Source organism: Haematobia irritans, chromosome 2, assembly GCF_050003625.1.
Source record: "Haematobia irritans isolate KBUSLIRL chromosome 2, ASM5000362v1, whole genome shotgun sequence".
Taxonomy (NCBI): Eukaryota; Metazoa; Arthropoda; class Insecta; order Diptera; family Muscidae; genus Haematobia; species Haematobia irritans.
This window is the reverse complement of record NC_134398.1, coordinates 21,535,368-21,550,860: the sequence shown is the minus strand read 5'-3', so window position 1 is coordinate 21,550,860 and position 15,493 is coordinate 21,535,368. Positions and strand designations below refer to the sequence as shown.

General features: G+C 28.7%; 1 protein-coding gene across 1 annotated transcript in view; it reads right to left on the bottom strand.

The window, feature by feature from the left end:
* Nucleotides 1–15,493, bottom strand: part of spi (spitz) — a 67,705-nt gene that overhangs the window by 18,472 nt on the left and 33,740 nt on the right. The window contains exon 3 of the mRNA XM_075293517.1: nucleotides 3,809–4,662. The gene's annotated coding sequence lies outside the window, so the exon portion shown is untranslated. The remainder of the gene's footprint in view (nucleotides 1–3,808; nucleotides 4,663–15,493) is intronic.

The window sequence follows — 15,493 nt, the reverse complement described above, 5'->3', positions numbered from 1 at the left end:
CAAAAATGTTCACATTTTAGAAATAAAGTGGAATACTATTTTTAAGTGACACAATTTTCTATAAAAGAAAAATTCATTTAAATGAATTTTATTGTTTCTATGATATTATGACTTTTTTTTCTTCAAAATTAGATCTAAATATCATTTGATCTATATATCTATATTTCATCGAAAACCGAAGTTCAAGAAATTGACGTTAATGGGAGAACCCAAAAACACAACATTTTCTTTGCATATTTTCAGGCGTCAATTGTCCGCTTGATAAGACTAGGGGTTGGGAAGATAAGTTTTTTTTTTTAATATGGGCACATTAGTTCGATTTTATGTTCAAAGGGATCTACTAAAAAGGAATTAATTAGCAAGTGGCACAGCATGGTAACAAGGTGGCACAAAAAGTAAAAAAAGGTGACGCAAAAGTCTCAATGCTTAAAAAAGTAGACAATTTTCCACTAAATTAACACACCGGTAAAACTGACAGGAAAAGGTTTGCTTGTCTCAGAGTAGTCCCTCGACCGACCATTAAACACCAGCATCAAACATCAGCTTTCGATTGGTTTAAAAGTGTATAGATTTCAAAGAAATTCTGGGATTGCCCCCAAAGGCTTTGACCCACACTGAAAGCAAAGATCCCATAGTAAATACTTCTACAGATGACGAATAGTCTGTCATTCATTCTAAGGTTCCCAAGAAGAAGAAATGAGAATAAGCTTATTAGACTGAAATGCTTTATATCAGAATGGGAGGATTTGCCCGCCTTGGAATTGGACATAAATATAGTTTATGTCCCTCCAATTTTGGGCAATGGTCAGGATCCCTAATACGAAGGAACACGATTTTTCTCTAAATGGCTACAAACACAATGTGACACGCCCCATCTCATACGAATGCTTTCATTTGTATTTAACCAAATGAAATAAAATTTTCTCCGAAGAGCTCTTGATTTAAATAAGCTTTATCAAAATTCGATAAATTTTCATAGACCAAAAACTTTACTACTCATTTTGGAAAATCAATGTATACTCATTTAATAAAACTAATTTCAAAAACGAAAAAAGCTGAAAATGATTCGAATTCGAGCGAAAAAAAATTAAGGCAAAAAATTGTGACAAAAATTTGCATAAAAATAAAATGTCAAAATTTTCTATAGAAATAACATTTTGACAAAAATGTCTATAAAAATAAAATTTTGACAAAATTTTCTATAAAAAAAAATTGACAAAATCAAATTTTCAATAGATATAAAATTTGACAAAATTTTTATGGAAATAAAATTTTGGTACAATTTTCTATAAAAAACATTTTGACAAAATTATCTATGTATATAAATAAAATTTTGACAAAATTTTCTATGGCCATAAAATTTTGACAAAATTTTCTATAAAAATAAAATTTTTGACAAACTTTTCTTTACAAATAAAATTTTGACAAAATTTTCTATAAAACAATTTTTGACAAAATTTTCCATAAAAAAAAATTTACAAAATTTTCCATAAAAAAATATTGACAAAAATTTTCTATAAAAATAAAATATTGACAAAATTTTCTATCAAAAAATTTTTTGACAAACTTTTCTATAGAAATAAAATTTTGACAAAATTTCCTATAAAAAAAATTCGTTTTGTTTTGTTATTGTTGGTTTTGTTCTTTAATCATTGTTGTTGTTTTTTTGATTTCAGCTTAAAACCATGCATTGACTAAACTACAAGTGTAGCCTATCCAACCGAAATAATAATGAACTGCCTGAATTAATTCTGATAATTGGTTGATAGTTTTGCTGCAAGTAGAGGATGCTGATGAGGAATGTGGTAATTCCGAAACGTGCGTCCATCCAACCATCTTGCAGTCTATAAGGCTTTGCCCAAATAAATTTGACAAAATTCTCTATAATAATACATTTTGACAAAATTTTCTAAAAAAAAAAATAAAATTTTGACAAAATTTTATATAAAAATAAAATTTTGACAAAATTTTCTATAGAAATGAAATTTTCAATAGAAATAAAATTATCACAAAATTTTCTATAAAAATAAAATTTTGACAAAATTTTCTATAGAAATAAAATTTTAAGAAAATCTTCAATAGAAATAACATTTTGACAAAATTTTATATAGAAATTAAAATTGTAAAATTCCTATAAATTCAATATAAAACATATCTTTCGAATAAAATAAAATTTTTTACTAAACACAAACATTTGATCAACAACTTCAAAATAAGATTTTTGGGTAAAATTTTCTTCAAATTTGCTAGATTATTTTTTGGAACGGCCAACCGTGGATATATATATATCCCTTATCACTGATTTAGATCGGGCAACATTTATTGAGAAGACTACAACCTGAGTTAACGCAAATGCATAATATGGTCTAAGTGGGTACGTAACACACACAAAAACTATCATTAAATATTTTTCATATCTTAATTGCATTTAATATATTTTCAATTAAAAAATATTTTTTTATTTGTTAATGAGAACAAAAACAACACCACAAATGCACAAAAATATTCTTTGCGAAGTTTATTGCCGCGTTTAAAAAATTATTCGATTCAATCACGAGATTAGGTTAGGTTAGGTGGCAGCCCGATGTATCAGGTTCACTTAGACTATTCAGTCCATTGTGATACCACATTGGTGAACTGCTCTCTTATCACTGAGTGCTGCCCGATTCCATGTTAAGCTCAATGACAAGGGACCTCCTTTTTATAGCCGAGTCCAAACGGCGTTCCACATTGCAGTGAAACCACTTACAGAAGCTTCGAAACCCTCAGAAATGTCACCACACACAAAAAAAATTCACGAACATTTTTCCAATTAAAATTTTAATTGAGTTTTAAAAAATATTCAATTAAAAATTTAATTGATTCAACAAATTTTTTATTTGAAACAAAAATCAATCACAAAAATAATAGTATCAATTAATTTTTTAATTGGATCAATTAACTTTTTAATTGACCTTCAATTAATTTTTTAATTGATACTATCATTTCTGTGATTGAAGACATTTCAATTAAAAATTAATTGGATCAATTAATTTCGTGATTGAATCAAAAAAATTTTTTTGTGTGCAGCATTACTGAGGTGGGATAATCCACCGCTGAAAAACCTTTTGGTGTTCGGTCGAAGCAGGAATCGAACCCACGACCTTGTGTATGCAAGGCGGGCATTCGTACCATTGCACCACGGTGGCTCCCGAGATTAATTGATCCAATTAATTTGAAATGTCTTCAATCACAGAAATAATAGTATCAATAAAAAAATTAATTGACAGTCAATTAAAAAATTAATCGATCCAATTAAGAAATTAATTGATACTATTAATTTGTGTGATTGATTCTTGTTTCAATTAAAAAATTAGTTGAATCTATTAAATTTTTAATTGAATATTTTTAAAACTCAATTAAGATTTTAATTGGAAAAATTTTCGTGAATTTTTTTTTCTGTGTATCAATTAAACTTTTAATTACAAAAATTAATTTCGTTTAAAAGCACTTAAGGGATTGAACATATTTCTATTAAAAATTTAATTAGATCAATTAATTTCGTGCTTGATGAACAACCTGCGAGCGCACTTTCCAAAACCTTCTTTTCCAAGGTTGCCTAAAAATCCCATCGACTGAAATAGTGACTACTACTGTTAATAGCAAACTCTTTGAAGGGGTCATGTCGCATGGGAATGTATGATATATGCATAAATTAGTATGAGGTATAATTTATATTTTATGTATCATCAAATAAACGAATAAAAAAATAATAACCATTGTCTCTTACCCTTCAAAAACAAACTTGACGATTACCTATTTTACATACCATTTAGTTGTACAATTTAACGCTTTCGAAGAGAGACGTCGTGGGGCTATATGATTGGATCAACAACTAACTTAGTAGAATCCATATAGTGATGTACTTCTTTTGGCAGCAGATTCCTGCGCTTTATTTTGTCGTGTCTTCCATATATGAGATTATATCGAAATTAAATTCAACTTTTCTTAGCCAGAGCATAAAAGCCTTACATCCCCATATTATTATATTATTAGCCTGGTTCTAACTCTGAAAGTGTCTGCTTGTATTTTTGTTTTTACACACATAGAAAAACTAAGAAGCGTCTGCGGCAATGCTATGTATGATGGGGTACAGGCAACAGGGAATTTTTAATGAATAGCAGTACAAATAGTAATGGTAGCGGATTTCTATAGTCGTAGTAGTACAAGAAGACGCCACACGAAGTGTAAATTGAAAACCCCAAAGGCTTAAAAGATTTCAATTCTATTGTGGATGATGTTAGAGTTACATGGTGTTTTTTGCATTGTTGTTGATGTAGCTACAAGTTTCCAATGTTGATGGGGAGGATGATGGTGTGGTTGTTGTTTCTGTTTTTGTTATTGTGGTTTTGCGTGTTTTGTTATTATGCTTCAAAAGACATTAGCTAGTAGCCTGGCTTCTTTAACATCCACCAATACTTATTTTTATATTCTTTCCCGGCTTCCCAACCAAACAGTCCTAAATGCAATGGTAAAAGGGCTTTGGCAAAGGTCGGCACTGTTGTTTTCTTCAGCCAGTTTGGTATAGTGGCTCTCTTGCTCCTTACTATTCGGTCGTCGATCCACGAGTGGTAATCGTCACACTATTTAAATTGTGAGAGTCCAAAAAGGAACGGCAAAAAACTGCAAATAAAATCACAGAAGGGTGAGAAAAACAAAAACATTAAAAACTTGGAAAAACATTAAAAGAGAAACTACAGTAAATAAAAAATGAAAACATTAAAATGGAAATTACGTTATACTAGAAACACGAAGCTAGCCGATAAATTCACACCAGAGATGTATGGCCGAATAATGAGATTCGGTCTTTGGCAAAAGAAAATAAATATATGGAATTATCAAAGGACATTTTGTGCATATATACCATCATCGATAGAAGGTACAAAGGTGGTCCGATAAGTACTTAGCCTACAGAAAAAGAAAATAAATATCGAAGATTTATTTTTCAGCATATAGGATTACGAAGTTACCCATAAAATACTGGGTACCAAATATAGACAACATTCATTGCATAATTTTAGGCTGAGGCAATGGGATGACCGAAGCATATTAAGGAAGTTAGTTTTATTATTACAGAAACAACAATGTCCGCCGCCATACCATATTACCACTTTGATTGTCAGTCAAATTGAAACATTGTTCAACAAGTGAAAAATTTAAAATAGAGAAAATCTGGAAATGTATCGATGTATGCTTCGAAATATGAGGAAATGTGTTGCGGCCACAGTTACCAGTCGAGCCATAAATAATCTACCAAAATTTGAAGAAAATTTTACAAAAAACAAATACCAAATCAAAAAATCTTGTTTTGCTGAGTTTGATCAAATTATGGTGGTTATTATGGAAAAATGTTTCTTCAAAAGAAATGTTTTATTAGTTTATTTTAGAAGTTTATTATTTTTTAATCACTACAATATATATGAGTGCAATAATATCCCTTCAGACTTTGATAGTATGGCTGGCCTATAACAAAGATTAAAGTTATTTATAGAAAATGTGTATATTTATAGAAAATTTTCTCGAAAATTTCATTTCTATAGGAATTTTTGTAGATTTTTTTCTATCGAAAATTTTGTCAAAATTTCATTTCTATTGGAAATTTTGTCAAAATTTCATTTCTATAGGAAATGTTGTCAAAATTTTATTTTCTATGGGAAATTTTGTCAAAATTTCATTTTTATAGGAAATTGTCAAAATTTCATTTCTATAGGAAATTTCAAAATTTCATTTCTATAAGAAATTTTGTCAAAATTTCATTTCTATAGGAAATTTTGTCAAAATTTCATTTCTATAGGAAATTTTGTCAAAATTTCATTTCTATAGGAAATTTTGTCAAAATTTCATTTCTATAGGAAATTTTGTCAAAATTTCATTTCTATAAGAAATTTTGTCAAAATTTCATTTCTATAGGAAATTTTGTCAAAATTTCATATCTATAGGAAATTTTGTCAAAATTTCATTTCTATAGGAAATTTGGTCAAAATTTCATTTCTATAAGAAATTTTGTCAAAATTTCATATCTATAGGAAATTTTGTCAAAATTTCATTTCTATAAACATTTTCTCAATATTGTATTTTTATCAGGGACCGTAACGGTTATAAGTGCTATCAAAAAAGTTATTTTTTAATCGTTATTTTGTGAGTAAAAAATAAAAACTCGATTGAAACTGTTAAAAATAGAGTTTTATTCATAGTTTTATTCATTTTTTATTTAAGACGGCCTACTTCCAAGGCCGTGCTATGTTCGCCAAATTTATTCGACGAGGATGTTGAAAGCTTTCTCAAGGGACCTTTTTCAAAAAATCTCCGTGTTATGAGAACAATCAGTCATGTGTGCTGCTCCTTCACTGCAACTGTTTGTGAAGGATTACTTTGATACAATTTGTAGATTTATTAAAGCGCGTTCGAGACTTAGACTTTTATGCATCTTTGTTGTATACGAGATATATATAATTCCCATCTTTAGTAAGTTAAATTAAAATTTATTTTAGGAACATGACAGGGAACAAATTTGCACAATTACTACGGATACTGGTCGGAATTTGATTGAAATGGTAAAATTATTCGACGAGGATGATGAAAGCGAGTCTGATAACACTGTCTCAAGGGACCTTTTTCAAAAAATCTCCGTGTTCTCAGTACTATTAGTGAAAAAGGGTTTTATTTTCCGAAGAAAAAAATAAAACTCCAAAAAAGAGTATTATTTTCTGAAGAAAAAAATAAAACTCCAAAAAAGAGTATTATTTTCTGAAGGAAAAAATAAAACTCCTAAACAGAGTTTTATTTATTACCTTTTATTTTTACGTTGAAAAATAACCGTTAACTTTGGAGTTGGGAGCGTTTTTTTAATATCACCATAGATTCTGAAAGAGCTTTCCGAGATGAATCTTATGGTATATGACAGTATAGGTCTCCGTTGACTCTAACATGAAGAGTTTTTGAGTTTAAATTTTCTGGATAACAGTTATTTACGGTCCCTGATTTTTATAGAAAATTTTTTCAAACTTTTATTTCTATTTATTTTATTTATATTTGTGAAGTACTTTCTAGTAGGCGAGAAATATTTTGCAAAATCTACCAAAACATCAAGAGTTCAACCAATCTACTAAACAGTAAAAAATTTACCATTTTTGGTAGAATTCTACCAAACGTGGCAACCGTGGTTGCGGCTCGTAAGAATAAATGAAGTAATTCGTACCATCAATTATGAGTACCATTTATTTCGATACTTTTATGTCATATATGTAAAGCAAATTGAATATTTAAAAATTTGTTGTATAAAATAATTTTAATTTGAATTTTTATTTTTATATGTCACAATTGTCAGTTCAATATGCTAAATATGCCTTGAGGCTGAAACTATAACCTAGTAGTAGCCTTTTTAAACTACACACATTTAACATCTAACATCAATTTGCCAAAGATTTTAACATTTTTCAATACTAATTTGGACGTCGTACACCTTAAAAATGTTCAACATCTTTGGAAAATGTTCCTATTTCACTTTGTTTCAACTCATTGTATTCGATTATTTAAGTGTCTTCACTAGAAAAAATGACATAAATGATATAAATGTCAACATTGTTTTTTTTTTTTGAAATATAATTGTTAAGCACTACAAGTATGTACTTTTCAGCTCATTATTATATATGTTTTCCCATTTAGTGAAACCTCATCATTTTAGCAACAAATTGCACCTATCAACGCGTACCGGGTCGTAAGAAATATAGAAATATACGAGGAGTTTAATGAAGTTTTGGGTGGAAGGATAAAACGACCATAATGAACCTTCTGGCAACAAAGTGAACTTACGCTAAAAAAATTATATTACACAATTTAAATAAAACATTTTAAACAAATTCATAATTCAAGTAAGTCACAGTTATTTCATTTAATCATAAGTTTCACCAAGAAAACTGATTTTAATTATTGGGTTGCCAAAACTAATTTGGTCAACTATAAAATATAAGTGGCTTATTCCATCCTCATGTTGCACTCATGGTAGTTCTTTCAACTGCACTAGTTATTGTTACTGTTGTTTAGTTGAAACCGTCAAATAGTTCTTAAAAAACATTATATTTAGATTTTTAGCTATTAAAAGGCGACGATTTTTTTAGAAGGGAAACGTCAAATTGAAAGATGTGAAATGTTAAATGTTGAGCATATAAACGCAATATTTCATATATCGACATTTTCCGTTCATTCCCCGTAAATGTGCTTAAGTGTAAAAAGGCTATAACCCAACATTGGTCTAAACCAAACATATTTTTTAATAACCTCTCTGGTTCGGCCGAATATTGTTAGGTATGTTTTCAACAACAATATTAACACCTAAAACCCCGAAGCTGTAGCATGTCTGCCTGGAAAGAAATAACTACAAAAAAATGGGAGGGAACACATCAAAACGACGATTATGACCAACAACCGATGTGATGGGAGCAAGAATGAAATGGAGGAAAACCCATAAAAATGCAATTACAACATATTATAGAGTACAATAACAGTTTGTGGACATAAAAATGGAAACACTTGCTCATAAATCTATTAAGTATCTAGAGTATATGCATGTGAAAGGAAAACTGAAAGACGTTCTTTCGAAACGAAACTCAAAGAATATAACAAAATCGTGGAAAGAAAAGGGTTTTTAGATTTCAAATTGGTTTATACTTTTGAGAGAAACTCTATAAACAAAAATAGGTTGCATATCACCATTAAGTGGGTTACCTTCGTGGAAGCGATGAAATATGAATTTAAACTCATTCAATCACTACGTTGCGGCATATATTAAAATATCGGAGGTCCTCTTGATATCTGGTGGAATTACATTGGGGGTTTTTGGTACAAACATTTTCCTAGAAATTGGCATAACCAAAAATATAGGCGCAAAACAAGAAAAGCCTTCTGTAAGTGAAAGTCCCATCAAATGAATATAGATCGAAAAATATGCAGCAAAAAGATGCATCATATTTTGAAAAGCGAGTTGAAGGTAAAGCCTTAGAAATTCCAACAGAAGCTGTTTTGAATTTCATTCATTTAATGCGTTTGGGGATACACTTCCGTTTCATCTTTGATGAGATTTGTCCAAATTATCTACATATTCATAAATATTTGTGCACATTTCTTTTGTAATTTCGATAAATTTCTAAAAATGCTTTTTCGCATTTTTTTATGAACACCTGCATAAAATCCAAATCAAAATATTTGTGTGTGTGCCAAAATCCTTACTGTAAAATTGCATTACACACACACTCTTATAAAAATACATGACAAACCACCTAAAAAGACGTCAGCAACACAACATTGCTAGTACGAAGGAATGCCGTCCAAAACATGCCTCATTTACTTTTTCTTGGGAGTTGTGGCAGAAAATATTCTAAGAATTCTAAACCAGAAAATATTTTTATAGTTGCAAAATCACCACAACAAACAACGTAGAGAGAGAGAGAGAGAACTGATTGTTAAAATTGTTGGCTGCTTCATAAATGGATGTACAAGGCAAGGAAGGCTAAGGAAAGGAAATGTTTAAAGCTTTCATAGCAATCCAAGTTTTTGGATGAAAATTGAATAAACAAAATAAATACAAAAAAAAACGTAGCATCAAACCATGGTCGCAGCGTATAGAATTTGTAGAAGGGGCCAAAGACGAAAAGAGAGCTTTGTACACCACGCAAGCAGTAACAAAGAATTTGCTTATAATTCGTTCATATTCGTTTAGGTTGGACACACAAATGTAGGCTAACGAGACCACCATTGTGATAGCAATGATGGTGAATTTTTCCATCATTCAAATGCTCGCAAGCCTTAAAAATATCTCAAAATCCCTATGGTCCATATATTCTTAGGTCTTAGGGTATTAATCCTTAAAATCCATTTAATCTACTACGCCAATGCGGCCATCCCTCCAATATCAGCCGCAAAAACCCATAGCCATAGGAATTATGGTAGAACATTGCTTCGACAATGACGAAAATGGCAGAACCGGTTAGTTCTCCACAACACACAACATTAACAAGAAATGTGAAAATCGCGCGCGCATTTTAGTTTCTGATGAAGATTACTATATGGATGTCAATAGCAAACACATTCTTGAGTATGGAGCATGTATGGATAGAATAAACAACAAGCATCATGTGAATATGCCTCACCGTGTGGTTTAGCGATGACAACGAAAATTATTTTGCTACTCTGATGATGATGCTACAGGTATTTGAACTATGCTCTATGCTGGTAGAGATGGTGTTGTTGATGACAACGTCACTGACCGCCCATGGGGAGATGGGAGAATGGGAAATTTTCTATAGAAATAAAATTTTGACAAAATTTTCTATAGATATAAATTTTTGACAAAATTTTCTATAGATATAAATTTTTGACAAAATTTTCTATAAATATAAAATTTTGACAAAATATTCTATAGAAATAAATTTTTTGCCAAAATTTGCTATAGAAATAAAATTTTGACAAAATTTGCTATAGAAATAAAATTTTTTACAAAAATTTCCATAAAAATAAAATTTTGACAAAATTTTACATAAAAATAAATTTTCACAAAATTTTCTATAGAAATAAAATTTTGACAAAATTTTCCATAGAAATAAAATTTTTACAAAATTTTCTATAGAAATAAAATTTTGACAAAATTTCCATAAAAATAAAATTTTGACAACTGTTGACAAAATTTTCTATAGAAATAAAATTTTGACAAAATTTTCTATAGAAACAAAATTTTGACAAAATTTTCTATAGAAATAAAATTTTGACAAAATTTTCTATAGAACTACAATTTTGACAAAATTTTCTATAGAAATAAAATTTTTACAAAATTTTCTATAGAAATAAAATTTTTACAAAATTTTCTATAGAAATAAAATTTTTACAAAATTTTCTATAGAAATAAAATTTTTACAAAATTTTCTATAGAAATAAAATTTTTACAAAATTTTCAATTTTCAAATTTTGACAACATTTTCTATAGAAATAAAAGTTTGACAAAATTTTCTATAGAAATAAAATTTTCACAAAATTTTCTATAGAAATAAAAATTTGACAAAATTTTCTATAGAAATAAAATTTTGACAAAATTTTCTATAGATATACAATATTTAGACTAAATTTTCTATAGATATAAAATTTTGACAAAATTTTCTATAGAAATAAAATTTTTACAACATTATCTATAGAAATAAAATTTTTACAAAATTTTCTATAGAAATAAAATTTTGACAAAATTTTCTATAGATATACAATTTTGACAAAATTTTCTATAGAAATAAAATTTTGACAAAATTTTCTATAACAGGTTGGCTGATAAGTCCTCGGTCTGACACATAGATGGCGTCGCTAGTATTAAATACATATTATTTTTATATAGGACCAACCTTCAAATGATTCGTGTCAAAATTTGACGTCTGTAAGACAATTAGTTTGTGAGATAGAGCGTCTTTTGTGAAACAACTTTTGTTATTGTGAAAAAAAATGGAAAAAGGGATTTCGTGTTTTGATAAAATACTGTTTTCTGAAGGGAAAAATACGGTGGAAGCAAAAACTTGGCTTGATAATGAGTATCCAGGGAAATCAACAATAATTGATTGGTATGCAAAATTCAAGCGTGGTGAAATGAGCACGGAGGACGGTGAACGCAGTGGACGCCAGAAAGAGGTGGTTACCGACGAAAACATCAAAAAAATCCACAAAATGATTTTGAATGACCGTAAAATGAAGTTGATCGAGATAGCAGATGCCTTAAAGATATCAAAGGAACGTGTTGGTCATATCATTCATCAATATTTGGATATGCGGAAGCTCTGTGCAAAATGGGTGCCGCGCGAGCTCACATTTGACCAAAAACAACGTGTTGACGATTCTGAGCGTTGTTTGCAGCTGTTAACTCGTAATACACCCGAGTTTTTCCGTCGATATGTGACAATGGATGAAACATGGCTCCATCACTACACTCCTGAGTGCAATCGACAGTCGGCTGAGTGGACAGCGACCGGTGAACCGTCTCCGAAGTGTGGAAAGACTCAAAAGTCCGCTGGCAAAGTAATGGCCTCTGTTTTTATTTTATTTTTATTTTCATCATGTAATTTGAAGCCACATAGCGGCCAATTTATATAAATTACAACGGGATGCGCATGGAATAATTTTTATCGATTATCTTGAGAAGGGAAAAACCATCAATAGTGACTATTATATGGCGTTATTGCTGCGTTTGAAGGTCAAAATCGCGGCAAAACTGCCCCATATGAAGAAGAAAAAAGTGTTGGTTCGCCAAGACAACGCACCGTGCCACAAGTCGTTGAGAACGATGGCAAAAACTCATGAATTGGGCTTCGAATTGCTTCCCCACCCACCGTATTCTCCAGATCTGGCCCCCAGCGACTTTTTCTTGTTCTCAGACCTCAACAGGATGCTCGCTGGGAAAAAATTTGGCTGCAATGAAGAGGTGATCGCCGAAACTGAGGCATATTTTGAGGCAAAACCGAAGGAGTACTACCAAAATGGTATCAAAAAATTGGAAGGTCGTTATAATCGTTGTATCGCTCTTGAAGGGAACTATGTTAAATAATAAAAAATTTTGACAAAAAAATGTGTTTTTCTTTGTTAGACCGGGGACTTATCAGCCAACCTGTTACATCTAGTTGACAAAACATATTTAAGCACTAAAAATATTTTTTTGTATATTACTGCACTATTATCCTTAAAAACTTCAAATTATTAAATATTCCGATTTTTTGGGCAAGACATACATATCGAGCTTAAAAGATATCAGACATTTTTTGTTATTTCAGTAACCCTTTTTGTAACAGACATTTCTGCTGCTTCTAGTAACAAGTTTCTTTGGGTGTAATTGCATTTCTTGCGTTTTTGTTCATCAAGTATGTTAATATTAAATGAAAGATCTCGTAATTTATTTAATTAAAATATATTTTAAAATTGACTTTTTCTTTGGCCAAATATGATGAGTTTTTCCCCGAACACCCACTTCGGTCGAACTCTAATAACCATCCTTAGCTCCTTGGAAGTTACCATTAAAAATAAAAAAAGGCAAAATATGGGCGTTATGTTCTTCATCATCTATTTAACGTATACATACAGGAATATATGTATGTCTGCCTCTCGTCTATGGATGTGTGTGTGTGCGTGTGACCATAATTTCTTTCTATTTCATGGTGTTATGCGGAATGTTGATTTCGGATGCGTTGGCCATAAAAAGAATGCAAGCTATAAAAATATCCACTTGGAATTCTTTCTTTCTTAACGGTTTTCGCTTATTTCCCAGTTTCTTAAAGGCTGCAGACAAGGTAATGGCATTGTTATAAGAGGTTTGACTGGAATAATGTTTGTTTTTCTTTTCTCCATTTTATTTTGTAGCTGGAGACAATATTGTGAAAATATTAGAAATTCCTTGGACGAAATGTTAGCTTATTCTCATACAAGAAAAAATATGCGACTATAAGCATCTTATGTTGTTCTCGAGGAGACAATATCGTGCAGATTAAATATAATGTCAATGTATACAATAGAAAATTTCAATTTTCATCCAATGGCTATGAGGAAATTGTTATGGGAGGTTTGTTAAAGAAAGAATTATCCAAGGATTTGCATGAGTTAACTGAACGTCTTGCATAGGAATGATCATAGGGTTAAACTCAGTTTCGATCGCAGACCAAAAAGTTTTTCAACAGTAATTTGTTTTATCGCAGTCAGGGTTGCCATAGTTGAAGAATTCTACCAAAAATGGTAGAATTTTTACTGTTTGGCGGAATTCCTAATGTTTTGTGTAGATCTTAGACAAAATTTTCCGTAGAAATAAAATTTTGACAAAATTTTCCATAGAAATACAATTTTGACCAACATTTCAATAAAAATAAAATGTAGACAAGATTTTTTATAAAAATAAAATTTTGACAAAATTTTCTATACAAATAAAATTTTGACAAATGTTTTTTATAGAAATAAAATTTTGACAATATTTTCTATAGAAATTAAATTTTGACAATATTTTCTATAGAAATAAAATTTTGACAAAATTTTCCATGGAAATAAAATGTTGACAAAAATTTTCTATAGAAGTAAAATTTTGACAAAAGTTTCTATGGAAATAAAATTTTGACAAAATTTTTAATAGAAATATAATTTTAACAAAATTTTTTAAAGAATTAATATTTTGACAAAATTTTCTATAGGAATAAAATTTTGACAAAATATTCTATAGAAATAAAATTTTGAATATAATTTTCTATAGAAATAAAATGTTAACAAAATTTTCTATACAAATAAAATTTTGACAAAATTTTCTATAGAAATAAAATTTTGACAAAATTTTCTATAGAAATAAAATTTTGACAATATTTTCAATATAAATTAAATTTTGACAATATTTTCTATAGAAATTAAATTTTGACAAAATTTTCTATAGAAATAAAATATTGACAATATTTTCTATAGAAATTAAATGTTGACAATATTTTCTATAGAAATTAAATTTTGACAAAAATTTTTCATGGAAATAAAATTTTGACAAAAAATTTTTATAGAAATAAATTTTGAGAAAAAAAAATTGGCAAAATTTTATCATAGAAATAAAATTTTGAAAAAATATTTCTATAGAAATAAAATTTTGACAAAATTTTCTATAGAAATAAAATTTTGACAAAATTTTCTATAGAAATAAAATTTTGACAAAATTTTCTATAGAAATAAAATTTTGACAAAATTTTCTATAGAAATAAAATTTGGACAAAATTTTCTGTAGAAATAAAATTTTGAGAAAATTTTCTATAGAAATAAACTTTTGAGAATATTTTTTATAGAAATAAAATTTTGAGAAAATTTTCTATAGAAATAAAATTTTGACAAAATTTTCTATAGAAATAAAATTTTGAGAAAATTTTCTATAGAAATAAAATTTTGACAAAATTTTCTATAGAAATAAAATTTTGACAAAATGTTCTATAGAAATACAATTTTAACAAAATTTTCTATAGAAATAAAATTTTGACAAAATTTTCTATAAAAATCAGAGTTTGATTAAATTTTCTATAGAAATGTTTTGACAAAATTTTCTATAGAAATAAAATTTTCACAAAATTTTTTTATAGAAATAAAATTTTGACAAAATTTTCTATAGAAATAAAATTTTGACAAAATTTTCTATAGAAATAAAATTTTGACAAAATTTTCTATAGAAATAAAATTTTGACAAAATTTTCTATAGAACTAAAATTTTGACAAAATTTTCTATAGAAATAAAATGTTGACAAAGTTTTCTACAGAAATAAAATTTTGACGATATTATTCATTGATTGATTTGTTTAAGTTTGGTAGATTTTTGGTATATTTTCTTTTCAATTTTGGTAGATTAATTTGGTAGATTTTGGGTTATTGGGTTAACCATCCTAATTTTAATTTTCTGGACATATCCATAGAAAGTGCTCCATGATCAGACAGC